Source organism: Corapipo altera, unplaced genomic scaffold (genome assembly GCF_003945725.1).
Source record: "Corapipo altera isolate COAL_440 unplaced genomic scaffold, ASM394572v1 71, whole genome shotgun sequence".
Lineage (NCBI taxonomy): Eukaryota > Metazoa > Chordata > Aves > Passeriformes > Pipridae > Corapipo > Corapipo altera.
In genome coordinates this window covers 3,686,891-3,699,486 of record NW_020884916.1, presented here as the reverse complement: position 1 = coordinate 3,699,486, position 12,596 = coordinate 3,686,891, and the positions used below count along the sequence as shown (strand labels likewise).

The window sequence follows — 12,596 nt, the reverse complement described above, 5'->3', positions numbered from 1 at the left end:
TTATTATTTTATTAGATGTTATTATAGTACTAATATTATATATTTTTATTTTATTAGATATTATTATAGTACTAATATTATATATGTTTTTTTATATATTACTATGTATTATATATTACTAATATTATGTACTATTACTATATTTTGTATTCTATATATTTTATATATATGTATAAAAATATATATTATTTGAATAGAATATTACTAGGAAAATTTCTTCCTTCCTTTTTATCTTTTTTTTTTTTTTTTTTAAATCTCTCTTTGGACCAGGTTCTTCTGCCCCCAAAATTCCTCTTCCTTTTTGGAGAATGAATGCTCAGCTGGTCACTACTGCCCTGCAGGTACTGCTTCTGCAGCTCAGTTCCCATGTCCCAAAGGGACTTACAACCCCCAGACTGGGAGCAGCCTGAGGTCCCACTGCACCCCCTGTGACCCAGGTACCACAGATCCCTCAGCAGGGTGACAGGAGAACGTGTGACAATGGGCACTGAATGTGTTTGATGTTCTGGGGGTGGGCTTTGTGTGTCTCTGAAGTACCTTTCTGGATTTTTCTACCCTTACTCACGGCATTATTTTGCTTTTCAGGGCATTACTGTGGACTTGCAGGGCAGCCCCACGTTACAGGGCCCTGCTTGGCTGGGTTTTACTGCACTGGAGGTGCCTCCAGCCCAACACCTACGGATGGTCTCCAGGGGAACACGTGCCCTAAGGGAGCTTATTGTCCTCTGGGCTCTGCCTTCCCACAGCCCTGTCCTCCTGGTCACTACAGCAGCTCCTCTGGGAATGCTGGGATCGAGGGCTGCCTCCTGTGTGATGCAGGTACAAGGCTGGAAGAAAGGATTGATGAGATTTGAGCCATTTTGGGGGCTCCTGAGAAGCTGTGCTTCCAGAGCAGGCGCTCCTGAAGCACTGCTTGCTTGGAGAGAAGTATTGGTAGAGCACACAGAGGCTGAATCTGCTGTTTTCCCACATAAGTGGATACTCAGAGTGAAGTGCAAGCTGAGAGTTTCCCTTTCCAGCCTTTCTCTAGCTGTTTTCACACTCAGAGATGACACAAGGGCTGTTTGTTCAGGCATGGAAGCTCTGCACCTGCAGCCACTCCCAGTGAAAGCATCTCCAGGAGAAGAGCTGTGGGTGACATCAAACGTGGTGCTTCAGTGGATATTTCCTCACTCTGTACTTGCTGCTGTCTGTCTTGTGTGGCCAATATCACAGAATATTCCCACAAGGATCATCAATATCGTTATGGTCTTTTTAATTTATGGGCCTTCTTAATTTCAGGGTATTTCTGTGATGGGACCGGACTTGTCTCTCCAAGTGGATTATGTGAGGCTGGATTCTATTGCAGTGGAGGAACCATTTCTCCTAAACCTCCCAGGGTAAGCTGTGCTTGTGATATAAATACTGCAAAACATCATATCTTTGGAACTGAAGACCATAAGGGCACCTTAGTTTTTTGGGTCTGGATTAAACTCTCTTTTACTGTGTTATCTCATCAGGTACATCTGGTTTATTGATAGTGAAAGAGGCCAGAGATGACAAGACACACCTGGTCTTCTTTGAGCTTTACATCTCAAAGCTGGGCAAAAGTAGCTCTCTCTTTGCATGTTGATGCTGCAGAGCAGAGTGGAATGCCAAATCTGATTAAAATTACAGAGGTTGGGAGTGCCTGAGTTTGATTAGAATGCTGATTCTGTCAGCCTTCCTCTGAGGCAAAATACAGGATGAATTTGTAAAGATGGTAACTCGACAAGGCACTGGCTTTGTGCCACAGCCCACTGAGATTTATTATGGGCAGAATTCTGATCTTTTATTTCGGAAAAAGATAAGTGTGCAGCCTGGGAGACTGAGGGGTGAGCACAGGATTTCATACTCCACCAGTGGAGTCTGGCAGAGACCTTTCTGCAAGGGCAGCCTCTGGTTTTTCAGGCTGTAACTGTGGGGTTTCTCTTCCAAGACAACAGTCAGTGGAGGTCCCTGTCCCCCTGGCCATCACTGTGTGACGGGGAGCAGCAGAGCCCAGCCCTGCCCTGCAGGGACCTACAGCCCGTCCTGGGGGATGGCACAGTGCCTGGGGTGCCCAGAAGGCTTTTACTGCACGTCTGCCTCTGCAAACTACACAGCCTGTCCTGCAGGTGGGTGTGACTGCACCTCCCCAGCCTCAACCTGCTCAACCTCAGCCCTGATCCCTTCAGCTGGTGTGCAGCCCATGGGATGTTTCTGTGGCACACAGTGACAAATTGCAGGATGGAACCACAATCAGTCCTTCCCAGAAAGAGAACAAGGGAATTCCATGTGTGATTCTCCCCAGGCTGTCACCAGCATGTGTTAACTGTTATGAAACCATCTTTTCTTCCCTAGGTCATTATTGCCCCAGGAATACAGAATTTGCCACACAATATCCTTGTCCTCCTGGAACCTACAGTGAAGCTTTAAATCTCTGGGATGCTTCCAAGTGCCAGCTGTGCCCTCCTGGAAAGGTCTGTTCCAAGCCAGGCCTGGCAAGACCAGATGGACTGTGCATGCCTGGGTGGTTTTGTCCACCTGGATCCACGTCAAGCAAACCAGTGTTTCCTGGGAATTACTCAGGTATGAAGGGGAACAATAAATTGTGATGATGGTTGTTTTTTGAGGAGGATATTAGGGTCACCTAAAAGACCTAATCAGGTTCAGAGTGGCTTTTTCCCCCTTTTTATTTTCCTTAATTCAGTGCTGTAGTTCTGTTCTTCCTGAGCTCTCCCAATAGGATTTTTGCAATAATGTTTGCAATTCCTGTGTTTCATCTCAGGCTGTGTCTTTTCCATTAACAGGGATGACAGCCCCACCTTCTGGATCTGTTGGGTTGTGCCAAGCAGGAACCTTTTGTCCTGCTGGGTCATTTCTTCCTCTTCCCTGCCCTCCAGGTAGGGGAAGAGTCTTTTTTTTTCCTGCCCAAGTGTGTTGAGTTGGAGTTTTTGTACCTCTGTGCTCTGTCCCCTTTTGCCAAGATCCCCAGGGAAACCCAGTCATGCTGTGACTGGTTCTGATGCCCCTGAAACGCTGACCTTGGTTCTGTCCCCTGCTCCAGGTTGGTTCTGTGCCACCTCAGAGTTGGCAGCTCCATCAGGTCCCTGCCAGGCTGGATTTTACTGCACAGGGGGCTCCACACTCCCCAACCCCAGGGATGGAGCAGTGGGAAACATCTGTCCCCGAGGCCACTTTTGCCCTACAGGGAGTTATTCTCCCTCTCCCTGTCCCCCAGGTAGGTTTGATGGCAGCTGGGAGTCTTTTGGGAGTCAGATGGGAGTCATTTCTCCTCCCAGTGCCCAGGGAGCTGCTGAGCTTGTCTGAGCCTGTGCCACTGCTCTGCAGCCCCTGTCATGTTGTGCTGAGCCTTGCCTGTGTTCCCCAAGGGACAGCTGTTATCAGCAGGAAAACAGCCTCTAATGCAGTGCTGTTGCATTGGAAAATCAGCCCGAAATCTGCATTTAGAAAAGAACTGCAGGAGCCCTGGAGCCCTGGCCCTGGAGCCCCCATGCTGCTGTTGGGGAGGGGAGATCTTGGCTGAGCCATCCTGAAGGACAGGTCACAATAAGAGCCTCTGTGCTTTATCATCACCATTAAAGAGACAAAGGGTTAAGTGCAATGAGAGACTGTGGAATGGTTGGTTGTTTCCTGGATTAAATGTATAGCTACATTAAGCAGGTGACTGCACTGCTCAGACCAGAAATAAATCATAGAATTATAGAATTCACCTCAGCCAGCAACCAGGACCAAGCTCTCCTAGAGCCCTCTTCAAGGAGCCTGTCATCCAAGGAAGTGGTGGAACTGCATTCCTTTGAATTCCTTCTTATCCAGCATCCTTTTGGCATCTTCTGCAGGAGGGAGCTGGGGCCAGTGTAGTTAGACAGTTACTGTGTGAGCAGCTCCACAACCACTTCCAGCAGGGCCTGGGAAGATGTGACAGTGTGATTTTGGTGGGTTTTGATTTCCAGGCTCCTTCTTGGCTCGTGGTGGTGGGCAGTCAGCACAGGAGTGTCAACCCTGCTCCCCAGGCTGGTTCTGTTCCCAGCATGGCCAGAGCTCCCCAGAAGGATTGTGTAAGGCAGGGTGGTTCTGCCCAGCAGGCTCTGTGTCAGACCAGCATCCAGGTAGGGGATCTCTGGGGTCATTCTTTAGCTACAGTGGCAAGACTTTAAAATCTGACCTTACTTACAGTTTCAAGTTATGTTTGGAAATGGAGAGCCATTGAGATGAAAAAATGTTTTCCAAAAATTATTCCAAGTAACACATCTTAAAGTAGTGGGTGAGAGTGTGTAAATATAGCAGGAAAAATAGGGGATCTTACCAAGACAAAAAACAAGCTGAAAAATATCCCCAAAGGAGTTTATTCCTTGTGATATTTTCACCTTTGTTAGAAAGAACTAGTGAGAGAGAGATTATGAGATTGTCCATTCTCCCTTTCACAGAGTGTGATGGAGGGATAACTGTGGCTCAAATCCTGGTGTGTTAGACATGGAATTTAGTGGCCCATGAGCCAGTGCAGACAGGCTGCAGCCCCTTCAGCTCTCTGGAAGCTGTTTAGGGCAGCAATGCTTTAAAAAAAAACTGGGGTAGGTTATTCTCCATCAAGACTTTATCTTATTAAATATTCCAGCTCTAGGTTTGTGGTGCTGCTTTCCCCATGCAGCTGTTCAGGAATAACCATAGCAAGTGATGTAGAAGTATATTTCTTTTTTTTAATCCTAGATTATTTGTGTCCTGTGGGTCACTACTGCCCCACTGGCAGTCCAGAGCCCATACCTTGTCCCCCTGGAGAATATCAGGACCAGGCTGGTAAAATCCAGTGTGAAACGTGCCCAGCAGGAACGTGAGTGCCATGGATTTGCTCCTTTCTCTTGATGCTTTATTAGGAATTAAATGTGTATTTCCCTGTGCCTTAGGCTGCTCTGTGTTTGAGACACAAGATACACACTTTGATGTACAAAACTGGTTTTCTTGTTTCTGTTTTCAGATTGCTTTTCCCTTTATTCTGTCATTTTCTGTACCACAATCCATGTGTCATAGCCAACCCATCCTAGTAGGTCTGGCTGCTGGGATGGACAGGATGGTCCTGAGAGTTATATCTTAGTTTTCCATTTGTTTCTTTCCAAGTAATTTGCTTTTATGGTGTGTCTTAGACTGTCACTGTTGTGCAGAAGAAGTTTCTGTCAGAACAGAGGGAAAACATGGGCTGAGACATCACTTGGGATTTTTTTTTTTTTTTTGCAGGTTCTGTGCCCTAAAAGACCACCCAGGTGATCTCCAAGAGAACATCTCCCATGGTGTGGTCAAACCAATGGAATGTCCAGCAGGATATTACTGCCTGCCAGGAACAAAGGCTGCCCACCAGTACCCCTGTCCAGAGGGCACCTACAGCAACCAGACTGGCCTGGGAAACCCCAGGGACTGCAAACCTTGTCCTGGAGGCACCTTCTGTGCCAGTGCAGGTGGGAATCACATATTAAATACAGTCCTGGGCTGGTTTGTATCCAGGAGAGCCAAAAAGTTCCACCAGTGAGTGAAATGTTCTGTGCAGCTCATGTGGCTTTTAAGTTCCATTTGTAGTGATCTCTGGGATTCCTGGAGCAAAGTATCACTTGTAAATTAAATTAAAGGCAGATTAAGATGGGTTTGTTCCAGCAAAGATTATAAAACCAAAAGTCAAGCAGCTTGGGTTCTAGGACTCCTTTGGTTTTGGTTGTCTCTTAGTGGATAGAGCTGTAAGGATCAGCCCCTTCTGTGAGGGTGTGACCTGGGAAGCTGTTTGGGCTTTCAGCCCCCTGGGAATCAGTTTGTGAGTAAATATTGAGAGTATGGATCGAGCTTTTAAGTCCCAGAGCTACTCCCAGGCTCTGAAACCGTCGTGGTGACAGGGCTGGGCTGGTTTGTTTGGTGCAGGGGCTGGGATTTGTGTGCTGCCCTTGGCTCAGCTGGTTGATGCTCCTTCTCTTTAGGACTCCCAGCCCCGAGTGGTCCGTGTTTTCCCGGGTATTACTGCGCTTCCAAGGCACGTGTGCCCAACCCTGGGAGGGATGGCACGGGCAGCCTGTGCCCAGCAGGGCATTACTGCCCCCCAGGCAGCAGCAAACCCCAGCCCTGTCCCACTGGCACATTTTTGCCTCAGTCTGGGATGATTTTCCGGAATTCCTGTCTGCCCTGCCCTGCAGGGAGGTTCTGCCAAGGAGAAGGCCTGGCTGCAGTTTCTGGTGTGTATTGCAAACATTTTTGTTATCACATTAACACATTTTAATTATTTTATATTATTTTTTCATTATTTTTTATTTTATTTTATTAAAATATTATTATAAGATAACATATGATAATTATAATAATAAATAATATATTATATATTATAAAAACATAATATAAAATATAATTATTATAATAACATATAATATATAATCTATAATTTTATTTTATTATTATATTATTATAAGATGATATATAATAATTAAAAATAATATATAATAATATATTATATATTATAGAAATATAATATAAAATATAATTATTATAATAACATATTATATGTAATCTATAATTATATTTTATTATTATATTATTATAAGATGATATATAATAATTAAAAATAATATATTATAATATATTATATATTATAAAAATAAATATAAAATATAATTATTATAATATCATAATATATAATCTATAATTTTGTTATATTTTTATTTTAATTTAATTTTATAAGATGATATATAATAATTATAATAATAATAAGGTATGATAATAATAAATGATGTTATAAAAATATAAAATATAATTATTATAATATCATACAATATATAATCTATTATTTTATTATATTATATTATTTTATTATTATATTATTATAAGATAATATATTATAATACATAATATATTATAAAAATATAATATAATATAAAATATAATAATTATAATGTCGTATAATATATTATATTTATTATATTACATATTATATATTATTTTAATATTATTATGTTACATTTATTAAAAATAAAAATTAAAAAATACATATGTTAAAAAATCAACACTATTTTTGTCTCCCAGTTTGCTTTTTTTTTATTTTCCCGATTTTTAAACCTACCACTGAAGCTTTTCTTTCTGGCAGGAACATGTTACCCTGGGTATTTCTGTGACCTTGGATCCACTCAGCCAGATCACAGGCACTGCCCTCCTGGCTTTTACTGCCCTGAAGGCTCAGAATTCCCGATCCCCTGCAGCCCTGGAAGCTTCAGCTCTGGCAGTGGAAAACATCACTCAGCAGAGTGCCAGCTCTGCCCAGCTGGGTACTCCTGCAGTGGTGAGGCTCTGCTGCTGTGTTTGGGGGTCACACACACCCCCCACAGCTTTATTTCTTACACCCTGACCCTGAGCAGACAGAGGAAGAACAACCTCAGTGCCTCACATCCTCTTTGGGTAGTGATGCTCACTATATATTAATGCCCCAAACCATTTGTTGTCCAAAACTCCTGCTGGTTTCTCAGTTGCAGCCTCAGGTCACTCATAAAGCTTCTTGTTTGCTGTTGCACTTCTTTATTTCTTGGCTCAGCCACTTCTTCTCCGTGTCTGACATGTCTGTGGCCTCCCAGGGAAACAAACCCTCCTGGCAAGCAGCTCCTGGTCTGGCCAGCAGCCAGAGCCTGTGCTCTGAGACAGCTGCTCCTTCTCAGAGGTTCTCACCATCTGTCCCCACAAGGTGTTTATTTGCTCCTCTCAGCACTGAAATATTTGTGGTCACACTGTGACAGTTACGAATTCATCCATCACCTTCGGTGAGACAAAAGGGGCTTTTCCTTTCTCACGTGGGGAGCTGAAACAACGGGGAAGAAATGACTTGGCTGAGATAAAACACGAGTTTCAGCAGAGTTGGGACCACAACTGGGAGCCCCAGAATCCCAGCTGAGCATTTTAATTGAAAACCCCGTTTTCCCCAGGGATTTAATTCAGAACTGACTTACCTGTGCACTAAGATGTTCTTTGCCTGAGGCTGAACTTGAGACAATAAGTACTTTCTGGTACTTATATGAGAGAATAAGTACTTTCTGGGGTTTGCACGGTGTGTGATCTGGGCAAAACCACTTCTGAAGGACCGTGTTCTGCTGTTACTGCTCCCCTGCCAGACTGGAGTTACTCCTGTTCCTCATCACTATCCACAAGGCTTCTCCTGCCCCATGGGATCTGCTTTTCTGTGTCTGGATGACCAGAATAGGGAGGAGTAGGGGATTAGAGATAGATAGGATAGAGATAGAGATAGATGTTGATAAAGAAGCACGTTGTCTGTGACCTGAGCAAGGTGCTGTTCTTTGTACCCCAGGTCCTGGAGCACACACTCCTGAGCTGTGCCCTGCTGGGCACTTCTGTCTGCCAGGGACCAACCTCAGCACACAACATCCGTGTCCAAAGGGCACCTTTGGCCCCAGGACTGGTGCCACTCATGAGTCTGACTGTGAACCCTGCCCAGCAGGTGAGTAGGGACTGGGCACCCCGGGGATGTACCTGGGAAGGGTGAGGGAAACATGAGTTCACCTTTCAAGTTACAATGGTCTGTGCAGCTCCTCTCACTGAGGCTGTTTTCTGTTCATTTTTAGGCATGTATTGCTCAGCCCCAGGTCTATCCCAGCCCTCTGGATTTTGCTATCCAGGTTATCACTGTGCCAAGGGAGCTGTCAGCCCAGCCCCCTTCAAACACAGGGTGAGTGCCAGGCAGCAGCACAGCAACCCCACTGACCTGGGGGCAAGGACTGGGCTGTCACATCCTCCTGGCTTCTGCTGTCATATTTTCCAAGCATCCCTGCTCTTCATGAGGCTGCTCATGCCTCTTCCTGCTGCCCCTGAGAGCTCCTCATCTGCTCTTGGTGTCAGCTGGAATATGTTGCTGCCCCTGATAAATTCTGGCCAGACCTGTGTTTCTGTGCATTGCCCTGGAGCATGTGGTCTAATATCTCCTCCAGAAGTTGGCATCAGGGTTGGCATAGCCACACCTCAGCATCCAAGGCCCTTTTTATGCCAGCCATGGTCTTTGTTTTAACTCAGAGGCAGCAAACTTGTAGGACTCAGCTCCTGGGTGCCCTCCCCAGAGCTGTCTCTGTGTACATTGTGTTAAATCTCCTTTTCACGGCAGTTTTTCTCTGTGTTTTTCTGGTGCAGGTGGAATCCTCCAGCCTGGCTCTGCCTGGCAATGACATCTGTCCCACTGGACACTTCTGCCCCAGGGGCACGGGGTATCCTGTGCCATGTCCTCCTGGATCCTTCTCCCCCTTGGTGGGCCTGGAGGCAGAGGAGCAGTGCCAGCCCTGCCCAGCTGGGCACTACTGCAGTGGCACGGGGCTGTCTGAGCTGGCCCAGACGTCGCTGTGTGACCCAGGGTGTGTGTGAGACCAGCTCTTGTTGGTGACAGAGCACAACCATGCTGTGTGTTACAGCTCAGGGACACCCAAACCAGCAGATCCTGGGCTTTTCTTACCCCTTTGGTTGGGATATTGCATCTCCTTAGTGAGCTCAGTAGATGTTTCAGGGTCTTTCCTTTTCCCTCAGTTTGCCTGACATTCCACCCCAGGCTTATCCATGGTTTTTCACTGTTTTCAGCAAAAAAATTATCGCTACAAAAATCAGCGTTACAGATAAATTACTGCTGCAAATCCCTTATTTAACCTCATAATCACCCTTGCTGAGAATTTAACATTTTTTCCCTCCCGTGTTCCCTTCTCCCACAAGGTGGTGCAAGAACCAGGGACAAGGTACCATTTCCAGCCTGTGCAAGGGGAGTGCCCTGAGCAATATCTGTCCATCTCAGGACATTCCTCATGGCAAGAGGCTACAGAAACTTGATTTTATATGTGAAAGAGAGTCTTAGAAGTGATTTCAGTGCAGTGTAACAAGATTTCCTGGGGAAGGATTTCTAATAACAGCTGGCTCTTGAATCTAATGGAGAAAATCACAATTAAATTTGTCTAGAAGTCGAAGCTAAGCTCAGAATATGAGTGAGGGCTACATTTGGAAAGGCTAAAAATGGTGAGCCACCAAACCAGATTTCTTGGGAGTAAGAGGGTTTTGCCACGTCCTGTCCAAATTTTAAATGTTCCCCAAAAAATCCTTTAACCCAGAAAGATGTTATAGCCTGGCTGCAACAGTAGGGATTAAGGTTTGTGAGCTGGATGACAATGAATATCACATGTCTATAAATGACCCTTGGCTTCCAAAATCTGAAGTCACTGTGCCCAGGTTGCTTTTCAACGCCTCTACCATGGAACATCCATCACTGCCCATAATCTGCTATTCAGTCTGAACAGATCTTGCTTCCAGGCAAAAAAAAAAAGGCAGCTTTGCTGGTCTTTCCTTCAGTGCTGTTCCTTTTCCTCAAGGACCAGGAATTGTTTCTTCTTCAGACACGACATGGTTTGAATCCCTGTCTGCAGCAGATAATGGGATCACAGCTCTTGTTTCCTTGTTGCTCAGCTCTCAGAACCGTTGTAGTTTTTTTGTATTTCCTCATCTTTACTTGAAGTGAGGGCGTGGGAGGGAAGTGGTAAAGGGAAGAGTCACTGATGGCATTAAAGCAGAGGCCTGCAAAAGGACTGGGGATAAAAAGAGGCTCAGCGAAGGCAGCAGGAACTGAACACTTGGGCCCCGTGTTTTGAAGTAAAAATACTTCAGTTTTCAAAGGCTTTTCCTTCTAGAATGAGAACACTTTCTAGGTAGCTTAGTGTAAAAAAAAAAAAAAAAAAAAGAAAAGAGCCTTTTACCAGGATGTTCAGGTGGGCACCAAATTACAGATGGGGGGGGAGTTGTCAGCCAAACTGAAACAGGATGCATTTCCAAGGGATGTCTCCCCTGTTTAATGCCTCTGAGTGGGGCTGTGAGCTGTTTCAGTCCGAATCCTCTCTTCCAGGTATGTTTGCCTGGAAGGAAACTCTGCTCCCTGCCCTTCTGATGGGATCCATGGGTACAGATGTCCCAGAGGCTTCTACTGCCCCGCAGGCACCGGGCTGGAGCTGCCCTGTGAGCCTGGCACCTTCAGCCCCGTGCCTGGGGCAGGGACCTGCCTGCCCTGCCCGCCTGGAATGGCCTGTGGAAGTGCTGCCACTGTGGAGCCCCTCACCTGCCCCAGAGGTGAGGCTCAGGTGTGCAGGAAAACCCCAAACATGGACGGGAGGAGGTGGGATGGAGACTTGCAGGAAATCCTCCTGCCTGGGTCAGAGCAGGGGTTCCTTCAGGGAACGGGGTGTTTGCTCAGCATTCCCACCTCTCTCTCCTGTGTTCATTCCCCCCTCCATGTGCAGGTTACTACTGCCCAGCTGGAACTGCTGCCCCCCTGCCATGTCCTGAGGGGACACTCAACACTTTGGAGGGGGCACTGGCCCCCACTGCCTGCAGGCTGTGCCCAGTGGGGAGGTACTGCAGGGGAGAGGCCAACTGGGAACCTGATGGTGAGTTTGGTTAATAACCCACCCCACAGCACAGGGGTGGGATATTCAGGATGCAGGGAATTGGAAAATATCTCCATGAACAGAGTAAAGGCTATTGGAGGGCACCCTTCACCCTGTGCCTGTCACCCTTCACCCTGTGCCCATCAGCCACTTCTTTTTCCCTGTCTCATTCTTTTCACTGAGCATTCATTTTGGATGTTATTTTGGATGTTAGTGCATTGCTTTTCCTTCTCTCCCTTTGTTTTTTTTCTGCTTTCTCTTCCTTTGCTTTAACACTTTTATTGCTGCTCTTTCTGTCCTCTTAAACACTTTCCCTCCCATTTAAGCACAGAGGGATTGTCGCTGGGGCAAAATGCCAAGGTTGGATGCCTGGAAAGAAGAGAGGCAGGATTCTTCCCACAGGAAACAAATGATAGGGAACTAGTTAGAGAACTGATAAGATAAGCAAATGCTAGATGAGGTCAGAGCAGGTAAAGAAAGGAAGTGATAGAGACCAAAGGTTAATGAGGAGGAAAGGCAAACCAAAGGTGAACTGCCCAGGGTATCAGCAGTGATTACAATAGGATAAGGATGGGATTTGGCTTCTCTTCTCTGAGTTATCTGGCTATTTCTGAGGGTTTGAGGAGATGCCACCCTCTCTGTCCTGCCCTGGCAGGTCTGTGCTCAGCTGGGTACTACTGTGCAGGAGGAGCCACTGATGCCACTCCACGTGGGACACCTGCCTTCCCTCTCAGTGGGCCCTGCCCACCCGGGCACTACTGCCCAGAGGGAACCCATTTCCCCATTGCCTGCCCAGCTGGGACCCTGAACAATGCCACGGGTGAGTGGGACCCCCCCAGGGTCTGGCATGGCTCAGCAGCTGCCCCTTGGCTACAGCAGGGTGTTGGCACCCTCAGCCAGGCCTGGTGGTGCCCGTGTGTTCCCAGCTCAGGTCAGTGCTGCTGATGCTGTTCTGTGCTGGGTGTTCTTCCACCTCCCCCTCTGGCTGGCCCTGGTTTTTGGTTTGCCCTCAGGTGGTGCCTCCCCCCAGAGCTGTGTGCCCTGCTACCCTGGCTCCTTCTGTGCTGCTGCTGGGCTGAGTTCTCCAACAGGACCTTGTTCTGAGGGGTTTTACTGCCCAGCAAACTCCAGCTCTGTCAGCCCCACAGC

General features: G+C 46.4%; 1 long non-coding RNA gene across 1 annotated transcript; it reads left to right on the top strand.

Moving 5' to 3' along the window:
* Positions 1-2,369: 2,369 nt before the first annotated feature.
* LOC113952976 lies at positions 2,370-3,205 on the top strand. The gene is made up of 3 exons (XR_003529708.1): positions 2,370-2,589; positions 2,811-2,903; positions 3,068-3,205. It is a non-coding gene; the product is annotated as an uncharacterized LOC113952976 (long non-coding RNA).
* The last annotated feature ends 9,391 nt before the right edge of the window (positions 3,206-12,596 follow it).